Source organism: Corvus cornix, chromosome 2, assembly GCF_000738735.6.
Source record: "Corvus cornix cornix isolate S_Up_H32 chromosome 2, ASM73873v5, whole genome shotgun sequence".
NCBI classification, from domain to species: domain Eukaryota; kingdom Metazoa; phylum Chordata; class Aves; order Passeriformes; family Corvidae; genus Corvus; species Corvus cornix.
Window position 1 is genome coordinate 139,527,776 of NC_046333.1, and position 14,451 is coordinate 139,542,226.

The 14,451-nt window shown below is 41.2% G+C and overlaps 1 protein-coding gene across 6 annotated transcripts in view; it reads right to left on the reverse strand.

Moving 5' to 3' along the window:
• Positions 1 to 14,217, reverse strand: part of TRPS1 (transcriptional repressor GATA binding 1) — a 214,345-nt gene extending 200,128 nt beyond the window's left edge. For 2 of the 6 annotated variants that reach the window (XM_039548297.1, XM_039548295.1), the window contains exon 1: positions 13,387 to 13,527. The gene's annotated coding sequence lies outside the window, so the exon portion shown is untranslated. Of the gene's footprint in view, positions 1 to 9,141; positions 9,160 to 13,386; positions 13,528 to 14,123 lie in introns of those variants that run through there. The other 4 variants (XM_039548296.1, XM_039548298.1, XM_039548299.1 and 1 more) reach the window with 4 other exon arrangements.
• Positions 14,218 to 14,451: the final 234 nt, after the last annotated feature.

Sequence of the window (14,451 nt, forward strand, 5' to 3'; positions counted from 1 at the left end):
TGTCTTTGTCTTAATAAAATTGTTGACAGAAATTAAGCTAATCTTTGCAGCAACTTTTTCATCTTTCTTTAAAACCAAGGAGTTTAACTAGCCTGCAGTTCCATCAACCCTGACATATAAATATGAGATCCTTGCCTTTTTTTTTGTCCATGTGTAACATTTAAGGAGGAAAAAAAATTAAAAAAAACATCCATTTAAACTCTAAATTTTGGCTATAAAAAATCTCAGTAAGACACCAAGATAACGTCTCCCACAAATCAAAACAGTAACAGTAGTACCATCTGAACTCAGAATTAAAGAGCCAGCTTTTTCTGTACAACTGCAAAAAGTATTTTTAAAACACTTTTTTTAAAACACTTTGCACATTCTATAGCATGGGCACTGAAGGCTATAAATAACAGGATCAGTAAGTAAATTCACTATCTACTAGAATGACTCCTGAGGTAACTCTCAAAAAAGTAAAAGCTGAAGAGCTTGCTGCTAGTAGTTAATGGGATAGCCCAACTCCAAAGTCAAAAAGAGCAAAATATCTCCCTTTCATTAAAAAAAATAGGGAGGGAAGCTTTAAAAGGTACACAATTAGTTAGCTTTGCAGTGATTAATTCAACAACTGCGAAGCCAAAAACAACTTTAGGCACTTAACCATGAAACTGTCAGTTCTCTATGCTTGATGACAAAGCGTCTAAAAAGTAAACATTAACTTCTATGTTTTTTCTATGTGCATATTCCATCATGAGAAGACGATAACCAAAAAATTACCAGGCAAGCTAAGCAGAGGCTTCCTATACCTTATTCCCCCTAACACAGAGGTAAAAATATTGGCCAGATTTCCTTCCTTTTCCTTACTGTCAGCTCTAGTAAGACAATTTGTACTGTTCCCTAAAAGCTGACAGAATGGATTGAAAATCAGATTGAAAATCAGACTGAAAATCAGATTGAAAATCTCTTCCCCAATGAAGCAATGAGTTTATTGCAATAAGGGAGCTTGAAGGATGAGGGGACCCCTATACTAACCACATCCTATCCATATCAAGGCAAAAGCAGGCAGCAGCTCTTGCTCAGACCAACTCTCCCAAGGAAGCAAATGGAAGCTCTTCACAAGTAAGGAATGCAAAAGTGTATACTTTATCATCTCTTTTAAATAAACTCCAAAACTGAATAACTATTGAACAAATTGAAAAAGACCAGGAAGGTGACAAGTTAAAAGAACAAATCAACATTTTTCTCTGACCTGCAAATATTTAATTCAAGCACATTCTTCTTCCAAACAAGATGCCTATGAGACTTTTGATGGCTGCTCATAATCAAATGTGTCACTCGCAAAATTATAACATTCGAGGAGGGTACCGGGCAACCAAAACTGGCTTTTGCTAGAAGTATGTCACAAGCACATCCTTTAGTTACCTCAGAATTGCACAGGACTTCGCTTCATTCCTTTGCACTGGCTGCATGCGGGTTGCCTCATAGAAATATAACTGCAGTAATCTGCTTGACAGTAAACAGTCATCAGTAAACACTATTTACTGAGCAGATACGTGCTCCTGCTATTCCCCCAGTTTACCTGTCCTCCATCTCTGCCTTCCACTCTCAATCCCCTTGCTCTCAGAAATTTTAGAGGGGGGAATAAATAAATACAGGTAGTGAAACAGTGAAATCCCATAGCTGGCAAGGTTTTCCTCTCTGAATGGACAAATTCTTAACTCCATGCAGCTCCAGACATTGAAGGATTAGATCCTAACCAGGGAAAACACAGGAAAATGGTAATAAATACTGCATGGTAATCCACGGGAACTTTGGTCCCAATGTGATTTTTCTATAGTCCTACAAAAAAACAGCATTACAACATCCATAATCTCAGCTCATATATCAGAGCACTCTCTCCATTCTCCTTGCCCTTCCTTCTTTCATGTAGTGCATTTTCTAAGAAAATGTACTTTTTCTGCAAAAGTAAAGTCAATGCAGTCCCATTCTGGACTGAGAGCAGCACAGCAACTCTGTGAAAAACTACCACAGACAATCACACGGCACAGAGATACAGGTGAGGAGTGCCGGGTTTACAGCAGCATTTCTCTGGTAGGGACTAATCTGAAATTCCTTCTGACAAAAGAAGTCACAGTTTGCTAGAGAGAAAAAATAAATAAATTGTATTCATGTGTAGTAAGAGCACTTCATGTCACAGTGGATATTACAATATCCTAGTTCTCTTTCTATTCAGGCATATGTCTTATTTGCAATAAATTCTGAAGACCCAAGAAGGTAAAATTGCTTAGCCATGAGTCTCCTTTCAACCGATTAAAATCAATTCCACAGCTGCTGCTTCTTTCTCCTGTAAGTATTTTTTAAACTCCTTCCCATTGACAACTAGCCACTGTCATGCGTCATTATAGATACAAAAATCTTTTAAAATGTCAGTTTTTCAGATTCTTAATTTTGTCCTATTCAGGTAAAATGTTTTGCAACGTAAAGTTCAGCAGAGCTGCCAGGTCATCTTTCTTAGTAAAGATTTTCACTTGCACAAATAAAAATTGAGGAATGACTGAAGGAAAAAAAACACTAGACAAACGATTTTAAATGTTCCTTAGATAATGCAGTACCACAAAAAATCTCCAAGGAAAGTTAAGTCGAGACTGCCATGAACACCAAATAAATCTGCACCATTGGGATATTTAAGGTCCAATAAATCTTACTTTCCAGTGTTTTAAAACTCCAGAAGATAGTTTTGCAGCTCTAGATGCTGTCTGCCTACAAGCTATCAACACAGACCTGTCATTTGTGAGAAATATTTTCAGAATATACTCATGTTTGTTGAACTACCAAATTATGAAAACCTATATTAAAAAAAAACAAACCACAAACACACCTATACATACATAAAAACCAACCGAACAAGTTACTTCTTCTGTTTGTATGAAAATGCTCATGAAAGTTGGTCAAAAATGCCCATATTTCCAATTCAAATTATTATTCATTTTTTTAGCTATCTCTTGTTGCAGTTAAAAATATAAAGCCAACAAAAATTGTAAAAAAATAAAATGCAGAGCAATAAAATTCCTCACACAAGAGCCAATGGTTAACATCAACCTAAGAAATCACACATTGTGCAATTTACCTGATATTGTTAAAAATACAACTGCTGAAAAAAAATCAGATGTTATAAAAATACATTTTATGTACTATGCTGCAACTTTCTGCAGTTTGGTTATATCAAAAGCACATTTTGTGGATTATGAAAGTCGCCGCTTCCCTAGGCCTGACAAAAATACCCTGATGGCATGGCATGTAACCTGGTGAGGGCATTAGAGCCTGCTTCCATAGATATGTACCTGTCATACCAGACCTTCAGTCACTATTTCTACACTGCTGTTCTTCACTGCTATCTCTACAAGCCTTTCGGAGAGAAGTTGGTGAGGACAAGATAAAAGCATGCCCATGAAGCCAGTGAGTAGCAGCACGGCTCAGAAGAAGATGTACTTCCTAAACCCACTTTTAGTTTTCATTCCCCTTTGGGACGTCAACTGTTTTCCGACCACAATAATTGCTTTTAAAGGTGACAGACCAACTGTGGTCCTGCAGAAGGGCAGCTTCACACAGTGAAATGCTCCTTGACCATCCTGAGTGGGGCAAGAGAAAAGCAAGGTGATGCCTTACAAAATGTTGTTACTGTGTCCTTAGTCCAGGGAAACTGCTATAAAGTTACTAGAGTAACACAAGTTACTCTAGTGTAACATGAAGCCCCAAAAATCACAGTTCCCTCTCAGTAAGCTGCAACAGAATTAGACATCACCCATTGAGGACTGGATCTTACTCTAGATGAAGCTACAAGAATTTTTGTCCCTTCCAAGTAGAGAGGCAGATCAGGGCCATAATCAGAGGGATTAATCAATCTTTGGTCAATCTTTGGTAGTGTCGAAGTTTCTGCCGGGTTGACAGGCAAAGCAGGTTAGATTCACTTTTCCAAAAATCATTTGCCAAAAAAATCAAACCATCCTAAACATAAAAAAAAACCCCAAGTTATGTTTAGCTTTGTTTTTCTGCTAGCAAACCTCATGTCACAAACAACTGAAAGGCAGTGATGCAAAATGGATTCTTGCCTAGATTTGTAAATTTTTCCAGGAGTTGTAATATCCTGCATTTGATGACATCATGAAACTAGCAAGCAAAAGTTGGTTTTCAATTTGTTCTACTTTTCCCTCATTAGTGTCTGTGTCAGAAACAGAATACGAACCCTCATTAAGTCACATTAAATTCTTTAAACTCATTAAGGGCTCAGAGAAAGAACAATACAAACACTGGTGTTTTTGTAAAAAAATTATGCAACACAGATGGACTTCCATTTCCATGTATTTTTAGAATGGATGTATGTGTATAAAGCAGCCGAAGAGATCTGCATGAGGGAGAAACAGACGCAGTAACAGAGGCAGAGCATACCTTACACGTGACAGAATGACACCTAGATGGACGTGAATTATGCATGATCACTTCTGACCTGATATTGATGAGGCATTTAATGCTTTGTATCCTGAGTTCCAGCAGAGCTGGATTCAGTGCCATACTCCACACTTCTTTTCCACTAATGATTTTTTGGGACTTTCTGCAGGCAAAAGACAACCTTGAGGGCCACACAGCCAGCAGCAATCAAGCAGCAATCAAACTTTTTGTCTGTGGACTACTTTGATTGCCACTGCTGTAGCCTAACATACTATCTGATTGTAGCTGAAGATACATCTACTAGTCATACATACGGACTTACATGTAAGAAGATACAGGTGTGTGCAGAGTTTCAACAGTCTTGGAGAATAACTCTGGGTGTGCAAAGGGTGGGTATTTGTTAGAAGATTTATTGTAGCTGAATGACTCAAGATATACGCTGTTGATAACTTCTGATCTTACCCCCCATAAGATTGGAAATATGAGCTCAATGCCACAAAATTATTTACATTCCTACAGTATGCTCAAACAACTGTTACAGGATTAATTTAATCCATTACACTATTAATTTTTTTCATGATAGACATAACATGCAAATAGGAGTTTAGTTCTAAAGAAAACTCTAGTTCTGAGGAACGTAAAAGGAGACTAATTGGATGGCATAAATTTCAGATGTCTGTAGCAGGCCATAGAAAGAAAACAGTGTACACAGTAGATGGGAGACATGAGTTACTGTTTCTTCCTTCCTACCACTGTAACAGCTGAAATGAGAGGTGTAATTTTTCCTGAGGACCCCCAGATTTCAGCCTCCAGAGCTGGGTGCCAGGGCGGCACGAGCAGGCAGCCTCTGCTCAGCAGCTCTCCTCTCCCATTGCTCTAGCAGAGGCAGATACTGTTTACCTGCAAGGCACATGGTAAGGCTAATCTATTTTCACAAGCTTTTCCCTCAGGTATTTGGGGCAAGGTTTAGTTTATTAACCGTGTGTGTGCATGTGTGTCCGTATCTATTCGTGCAGGAGGAAAAGGCTCAGCAATGATCCACATGTATTGCATTTTTGGTTTGTACTCTGTAACTGCAGCTGGCCAACATCTGATGAGCGTATTTAATACACCTAACACTGAGAACTCTAAATAGAAAAGCAAAGTACATTCAGGTTAGGAAACTGGAGTTATCCTTCTTTCATTAACTGAATTCATGAAGCAATGTTTCACCTGCATAGTAAGTTTTTGATTATGTTCATATATCTCACAGCTTCTGCCTGAAGAGTGGTGTGGGAGAAAGCCAAGAAGACTCAAATGTTAAAAACACTGAAACCCTTCTACTCCCAAAAGAAAATTGCTTTATCCTAACTCATTTAACTTCCACTAAACATTAAAACCACGTCTGAATATAGGAATTTTAGGCGATACTTAACTTCAGTATCTACTTCAACCTTTTCTAGATAAATTGAGATTTTGTTTTTTAACATAATCCTTGTAAAGTCACTGGTATATTGGGATATTCAAAAGCAGACTGCAAGGTACCTGGCTAGGCAGACCATGCCTTTTTTTCTTCTCTTTTTAATTAACTACTAGCAAAAATTCCCCTTTTTTTCTTTTTTTGAATCACCAAGCTGTATGTTTAATTTTTTAAGTTTTAGTATGTACTTCAGACTTGCAGACTTTGCAAAGTAGGTCAGGAATACCCAAAGGATACACATTTGAAGGCTACAGATAGCAGAACACACCATTTACGGCTTTGTATATACACATACATACACATTCTATATAATACAGGTAGATAGATCCAATGATTTAAACACACCACATCTATACTGTGTGTTTCAAGAACATTCAGATGTTTACACTGTTAGATCACCACTCATTTTAGACCCACTCTAGTGCCAGCTGCCAAAAAAAGGTACACAAATCAAAATATGTTACCTTTGTTCAAACAATGCTGCTGTTCATTATATAACAGAAACTGTCATGCTTAATCTTCCAGGAACTAAGAACTGGTACATTCTTGGATCAGAGGTGGCTTGAAATGGTTTGAGGCAAAACTGAAGCACACTGTTTAAGTAAATCTTGCTGAGAAACATAAGCACACTGATGATTTTTAGCATCACCTTTTACAGACATTTTTTTCCCAGATATATTAGTAAACTAAAAATGCTGGAATATTTTCAAATTACAGAAAGACGAACACACCAGCGATTTTTCTGTAACGTTTTTACAGTATCAAATTATACATTCCCTCTTGCATTGTCAGCCTTGCTAAACGTAATGGGGGATCCGAAAAGGATGCTTGAGAATAGACACCATGATGAAGTAAAATGTACCTATAAAAATTGCACTTTCACTTTGAACATACACCAAAAATGAATTTTTCCTTGAGTGTTCTCAGTATTGTCCAAGTACCCAATGCCTACTGTGGGCACTAAGCTACAGGCTGTGATTTTCATTTTCCATGATAGATGAAAAAATTGCTAAAAGCGGTATTCAAAAATATGTCTATGGCATGATATAGAGAAATACAGAAAAAAATGGCAAAAATGCCTTAAATTCTTCAGAGTTGGACCCTTTTAAAATCATATTTCAACCTGGGAAAATGCTAAAATAAAAATAAGTACACTTCACTTATTGCGGAAGATCTGTTTTACAGCATTACGACTCCAGGACTTCTTCAGATTTTTAAGTATTTAGCAATTTCATCTTAAACAACATTCATCAGGCAGACACAATCTTACAGACAGACAGACAGACACAGACACACACAACTCTGCAGAGGCCAATCCTGCAGCTTTTACTGAATCCAAAAGTCCCCCTGACGACAGCGAGTATTTTTCAAGAAAGAGAATTGCAGGATCAGGCCCCAAAAGTGCTTATGAAGATGAGATGTTACTTCAACAGATTGAATGTTAGATTAAATATGAAGATTGAGGCAAGACAAGTCTGGGGTTTAAACCCTAGGGAGGATTGACATTTAAAGTGTTGCCACTGAATTATAGCTCTCCACATTGGGTGGGGTAACCTCCTACTGGGTGGAGTGTCTCCCCTAAAGGAAGGGAAAACTGGCACAAGCCAACTCAGTCTTTGAACGATTTTCCTACTTGCCAACTTATGAAGTCGTCCTGACGTCAACTTCGTCAAGAAAGTCTATTGCCCAACTCTGTCTTTTACTGCAGAAAGTTAGCTTGTGCTCAGAACCCAAGCAGATGTAGAAAAAAAATTAAGGAAAACACCCAGAAAACCCTGAACAAAATAAAGAAATGAGGAAAAAGTGTGTTGACTGGATTTTAAGGTTATTTTAAAAAATCCTTTTGTTGGGTTTTCTTGTTTCTAATATCTAGTTAATACAAATAGATACAGATCACTTGAAACTATTACTAAACATATTTTAAAATCTCATTTAGTTCTAAGACATGGGGTGGAGAACACACAGAAAGTGGACACACTGTAAGATAAGATCTCTGCAATGCCTAGTGAGTATCTTCCTAATCAGCGTCACTAGCAGGTGTAAAACACACTCATACTAGGAAAATAATATTCATTGAACTGCCACCAAAGGTATGTTTAACATATTATTCCTCTCTGAATCAAAATAAATTGTTTCTCCGAAAGAAGGAGTCAGGTGCTGGACAAGACAGAAGGAATGCTGGGGGGAATCAGATAAAAACAAAACAAAAAAAAAAGGGTAAAGCATCTCAAAGTGTCCATGGGGAAAAAAAAATAAAAATCAAAAAACAGTTTAAGTTACCGTAACCTGAAATGCACCAGCCATCACAAAGAGCAATTGGAGAAATCCAGCAGAGCTCAGCAGGAAAGATTTTTAATAACAGATTGAAAAACAAGAATAAAAATAACTGCATCAACAGGGCCTTTCTTCCTTAGGCCACAAGCCCGTTTTTACTTGATATTTTAAAAAAATGCAGTTTGGCCACTAAAACCAATCCAGAACATTATTAAAAGTTAAAAGCTACCAATTACTTCTGTCTGTTCTTTTAAAGCAAAGTTTGGCATTACGTCAGTTGGTTTAAAGAAAACAAGAAAGAGAGAGAGAAAGAAGGAGAGAAAGTTTCCTGCTTGTATAAATTAAACCACCAGGGAAGGTGTCTAGCCACTTGTAAAGCATTTATTACAGGTTTTTAAAGGGCTAGTAATGTTTTAAAAATTAAATATTTTAAAATAAATTTAAAGGAAAAAAGATGATCTGAGGCTGGAAAGAAAGCAGACTTATGAGAAATTAGACATGCATCAACTGAAGCTAAGAAACTAAAAATTACTGTTAGGACTAAACTTTGCAATTCAAAATAACTCTATTTTCAAGTCAGAAAATCTTATTGTAGCTGCTGTACTCACACACATCCCTTACGAGACAGAAAAGTTCCACCGACCTTTACGGGGTGGAACCAACTGGGTTCTGCAGAAACGTCCTACGGAAGCGCCACTCGTGGCAGCTACGCCTTTAATGAAGTATTTTCTTTCTACAGCTTTACTAAATCCACATACAGAGATCCGCATCAGGAATAAGATTCCTCAGTTAATGCAGCAGGACCATATTAAAAATCACTGATAGAAGGATGGGCAAGTTCTATTAAATTTTTAGATGTATTTTTCACTGGTGGTGTTATTATAAAAGTTTAAAGAACCACTTTAAAGGTACTAGAAAATAAGAATCCGATAGCACAGAACATGAATAAAACATAATGGCTATTAAACAGAGTTTCTTACACACAGCTGCGCCAGTTCACCTAAATCACAGTCTTCTAAACCCCATGATGCCAAATAAGAGGCTCCTCTGACTCTGGACGACACATCAAGTGGAATGGTGTTCGGTTGTGCAACACTTTTGGTGTGTGGCAAAATGTCCACTGGGGATTTAAATCGAGACTAGGGGAGCTATCCTCCCATTGCTCCGTGTTTCATTTGAGCCTTGGTCTGCATGACAAGAAGTCAGAGTAATATGCCAGCACTTCCCTCCCCTCCCTGTGCTCCTCTGCCCCAGCAGCGTTTCTTACGTTCTGGGCACATATACAACGGGCGAAGGAGCCGCGTTCTGGGAGGCCCTTTATTGATTAGGTGCAAAGTAGCATCAAGGAGTGAATAATAAGCATGATCTGAAAAATGTAGTTGCATGTCTTGCCCTTGTAAACATTTACTATTTAATGGTGTAATTGCACTTTAATCCTTTACATCATCTGAGATAATTCATTGTGCTTTTCTTTTAATTAGCAAACACACAATCCAAAAAAAGCAAAGCCCAGAAAGTTTGTATGTACCATAAAAACTGAAGCACAAATAGTTTTAAAATAATCAAATATTCTCTCTTTGGATGCAAGCTTATCTTTTAAAGTCAAAAGAGAACTTCATTGGCACAGGGCAGGAAAAAGAACTCCATAATTCATGACAATACCAAGAAAAAGAGTTCTTCTCCAGGAGGACTGGAAAGGGCACCTTTATTTATCTTCTGGACAGACAAAAATAATAGAACCTAGACCAGATATGCTGTAATTAATGTATCCAAAGGTCAACAGGCAATGGTATTTATACAATAGATGGGTGCAGACTACGCTGGTTATAGTATTAATCACCAGTATTTGAAAATAACATTGTTTTCTTACTAGGTAAGAACTTGAGAAAGTTTCAGAAACAAAAAAGAAACATTTTTCTTTTTTTTCTCATACCTGCCTGCTATTCTTTTTAACCAATTGTTTTTTAACTCATGAGGTATAATATTTGGGACAAATATATCCAAGTTCACAGTTGCCCAGAACTGCCAAAAACAGACCCAGACTACCTCACTAGTTGGGCTGAGGAAACTAAATTAAGCAAGGGCAAACACCAACTGGAAAGTTGTCAGTTTACTGAATGAATGGCTTCATTTCACATACCAGTTAGAATACCTTAATCAGAATATATTTCTGTTCAAGGCCAATACTTTTACTACCAGATGGCAGTTTGTTCTACCTGAAACTGTATTAAAAATATAATTTATTTCCACTTTACTTTCACCTAACAAAAAGGGCTGTCAGATTCCCAGCCTATCATGTTCAAAAATACTTAACCATAACCTTTCTCACAATATTGTATTCGGTGTTACCCACAAACCTTTATTAAAGCAATATTGCCAGTGTGGCTTCAGTTAAGATCTGAGAATGTTTCTATTAAGATTATTACATTAAAATATTGTCAAGAGTTTGTAAGAAACATAAATATTCATACACACATGATCCCCCCAGCCTTAGAAGGAAAGTTCCACATAAAAAGAAAAATTTAAATACGTACCAAAAGTTGCCTGGTTGTAATTACATTTTGGGTTTTTTTCCTAAATGTCTCTGCTAATTTTTTAACTCTTTCATACTGTAATGTAAAATAGTTTTATTTCAAAGCAACTGCCTGATAAAATGCTAAAAGAGGTAATTCGCATGAACAGAAAGTAATTAGTCACTGTTTGCACAATGCTTTGAAAATACAAAACCCAATGTGTGAACTAGCATTAAAATATAATATGATTGGAATACACAGATTTGACAAGCAACAATTGCATGTCACAGACACTCGAGTCCACAGACAAGAACTAGGACTATGCTGTTATAAATGCACTATCACAATATGTGGATAATAACATTCTTTACACTCAGCCAGAGCATGCTTGATAATAGTGTGCACTGTGGAAGTTTACTACAAATGCTAGAGAAGACATTATAGAAAATAATCCTGCTAGGGATTCATCAAATGTTACTGAATTTACTCTCACTGATAAAAATGTAAGTCAACCCATAAAGCTACCATATAAATGATACTAAAAATGCATTAAAAACATGAAAGGATAACCTGGCTGCATCGTGTTTGATGCCCAAAGAGGTCTCATATCTGTGAAGTTGTCATTTACATTCTTTTCTTTTATTAACACTGCTATGAAATAAAAAAAAGCCATACTCTCACAGGCAAAGACTGCTCAGTGTTATTTGGAGTCTGTTTTAGAGGATCACAGGCAAAACATGTAAACTTAAAAGCTGATGCAACTTTGCCCTTTACTTACTTTGTTGTGACTATGTATATGCAAAGTTTCAAACAGAGAAAGTTATTATATTCAACCAAAAAAAAAAAAAAGAGCGATAATCAGACAGAACAGGGTGGATTATGAACTATTTTTCTCATGTCTAATCTCCCTTGATTATAAAAAGGTGAAGCAGACTTCTGTTGTCACAGTCTGAGGATAAACTTGTATACAGGCACTGATGCACTACTGAACTTCAGAATTACTGATTCTTCGTGGCAAACCTCACGCAGGTATACATTATTCAAGAGCAAAAAAGAAAAATACTTTTTTTCCTCTTTACAGAGAAAGGTTCCACTTGTTTGGTTTGACCATATTATTAACAGACTTTCATTCAGTGGTTAAAATAGAAAAAAAAATCTTTCAAAGTGTTGATATCATTTCCAGACAGTCTTGTCAGCATCACAATTTACAGGAAATAGTTGATGTTCTCAAACAAACCCTGTATTTACTCATAGACCCAGAGTACTTAAAAAAAAAAAAAAAAAACAAACCAACTTTCACTCCTTTGGAGGCTTTTTTTTAAATGTCACTCTGGTGGAATATCTGAGAGAGCTGTCTAACCTAACACACAGACTGTGAACATGAGGCAAACACAGACTGCAGTTCAGAAGACTGCTGTAACTTTTATTCTCATTTCGTCCACGTCAGGAACTGGCTCTTACCACTACCTTCCTTTGCTGCCCCTTGCATTTTTAACTCTGGCAGTCTTCTCTAAATGTTCAACTTTTACTAAAACCAACAGGAAAGTAACATGATGCCACCAACATCCATAGGATTCAGTTGCATAGTTGAAGACGACAGCCCGAATGACAAAAAAGTTTGATGGTTCCTTGAGAATTTACTGAACTCGGTTAAATATAACCTGAGATGTATTAAATTATTGTCTCCTTCCATCAATATTTGAAACGTGCTGCGTACTGTAAAAGAGTGAAGGCAGCATAGTCTGCAGAACAGCTTACATTTTCTTTACTAGAGGATCTTTTCCCCTCTGAAGGGACTTGTCGCCTCGGTTCCCAAAGGGTTCTGGAGTGACCCGGCTCCTGCTCTACCAGGCAAGGTGCTCGCACTGGCAGAGAATCCGTGATGGAGGGGAGACGTCCCTCCAGCTTATCACTTAAGTCACCTTAGCTCTGTCAGTGCACTGGAGAAGTTTGCCATTTGCAGACAGAAAACACAACCGGTCGTGGAAAAATAAAGATAAAGGAGACTACCGGGCCCCACTAGAACCCGCGTAGGAGTGCCGGGGTGTTTGAGCGCCGTGATTTGCAGCAGGAAGGCAGATAAACAAAGCCCCCGAAATGTCAAGCCCCCTCGGGGAGCCGCTCGCGTCCCAGGGCAGCGCAGCGGCCGCAGCCCCCGAGCCAGACGCTGCACGGCCCCGGACCCGCGATCGCCCACCCCTGGCCCGGCCCGGGCCACTCCGGCCGCGGAGCGCCCACCGCCGCGCAGCCCCTCCAGCCCCGGCCTCGCCTCCATTCATTCCTCCCTTTAGAAAGGCACACGCGGGTGGCTGCAGCGAGGGCAGCCCCCGCCGCAGCCCCCGGGCCGGGGGGGCGGGGAGGTGAGACGCTCCACGAAGTTGTGGCAGGCAGGGAGAGACGGGCGCGGGGACGCAGCGCTGGCAGTGGGGCTTCGCCTTTAAGAGGGAAAACTTTTACGTCTCTCTGCCTGTGATTAAAAAAAAAAAAAAAACTAAAAAAAAAAAAAAAAAATCACCACCACTATGTCGCCTGTTACCCCGGTGTGACCGGGAGGGATCCCAAGCCCTCCTCCCGGAGCAGCACCGCTCCGCACTCGGCCTCTCCCGGTGTGTCCCAGGGAAAGAAGAGGAAAAATAGGAAGGCAAAAAAAATTTAGAAGGGGGAAAAAAAAGGAAAAAAAAAAAAAAAGAAAAAAGTTTTTCCCAAACTTACTACTCTTCATGATGGTGTCTCTGTGCCCCGCTTGTCATGATCCCCATTAAAACTTCCAGCAGCGGCAGGAGCGGCAGGACTGTGCGACTGCAGCCCATCGGATGCGAACCCTCTGTGCTCGTCTTCTACTTCCACCCCCCGCGTCTCCCTTCCCCTCCCCCCGAGCGCCCCGGTGCCGGGGAACCGGCGGCCGCGGAGATAAGGCGCGGAGCGGCGCGGAGGGGAGGGCAGAGCAGAGCCGCACCAGCCCGCAGCCGCCGCCGCTCCCCTCCCCGCCTCCGGGCCGGGGGGCTGCTCCCCCTGCCCGCCGCCGCCGCTGAACTTGACCCTCCCGACTCCAGCGGGGCTACCGCCGTTTTGAAGTCGCCAATTTCCAGCCATCACACATGGCTTTGACCCTCCGGCGGGGGGAACGGGGGCGCGGATGGGGGGGGCGGGGGGGGCGATGCACCGAGAGAAGCCTGTGAAATCCGAGCAGCCCCCGTTGCCTGGGATTATGCCCACCCACCCTCCGCTTTTGTTGTTGTTGTTGTTTTTATTTGGGGGGGGTATTTTTGGGGGGAGGGGGTGCCCCTCCGCTGGCCCCCCGGGCACACGCCACGCTGCCGCGGGCGCCGCGCCCCCGCCCCGCGCGCGCCCCCCCCGCGCCCGCCGCCGCCGCCGCCGCGCCGCCCCCGCCCGGCCCGCCGGCCGCGGCGCCCTCCCCGCCGCCCCCGCCCGCGCCCCCCCGCGCTTACCTGTTGATTAACCGGCAGCAACAACCCCGGCAGCCTGGAAGATGGTGGAGCCGCGGCGCGAGCCATGAACCGTCTCCTGCTGCCGGCGGAGTTGGACGCGGATTATGTGGCGGTGGCCGGGGAGTGGGGGGGGGGGGGGGGGGGGGGGAGCGGGGGGCCGCGGCGCCGCTGCCTCCCCCCTCGGCCCCGCTCGGCGGGGAGGGGGCGACGGGCCCGCCGGCGGGCGGTGCGGTGCGGCGCGGGGGCGGGGGCCGGGGGGCGCGGGTCGGGGCACGGCGCGGCGGCCCCGCCGGCAGCGAGGCGGCGGCCTGGGAGCGCGGGGCGGCCG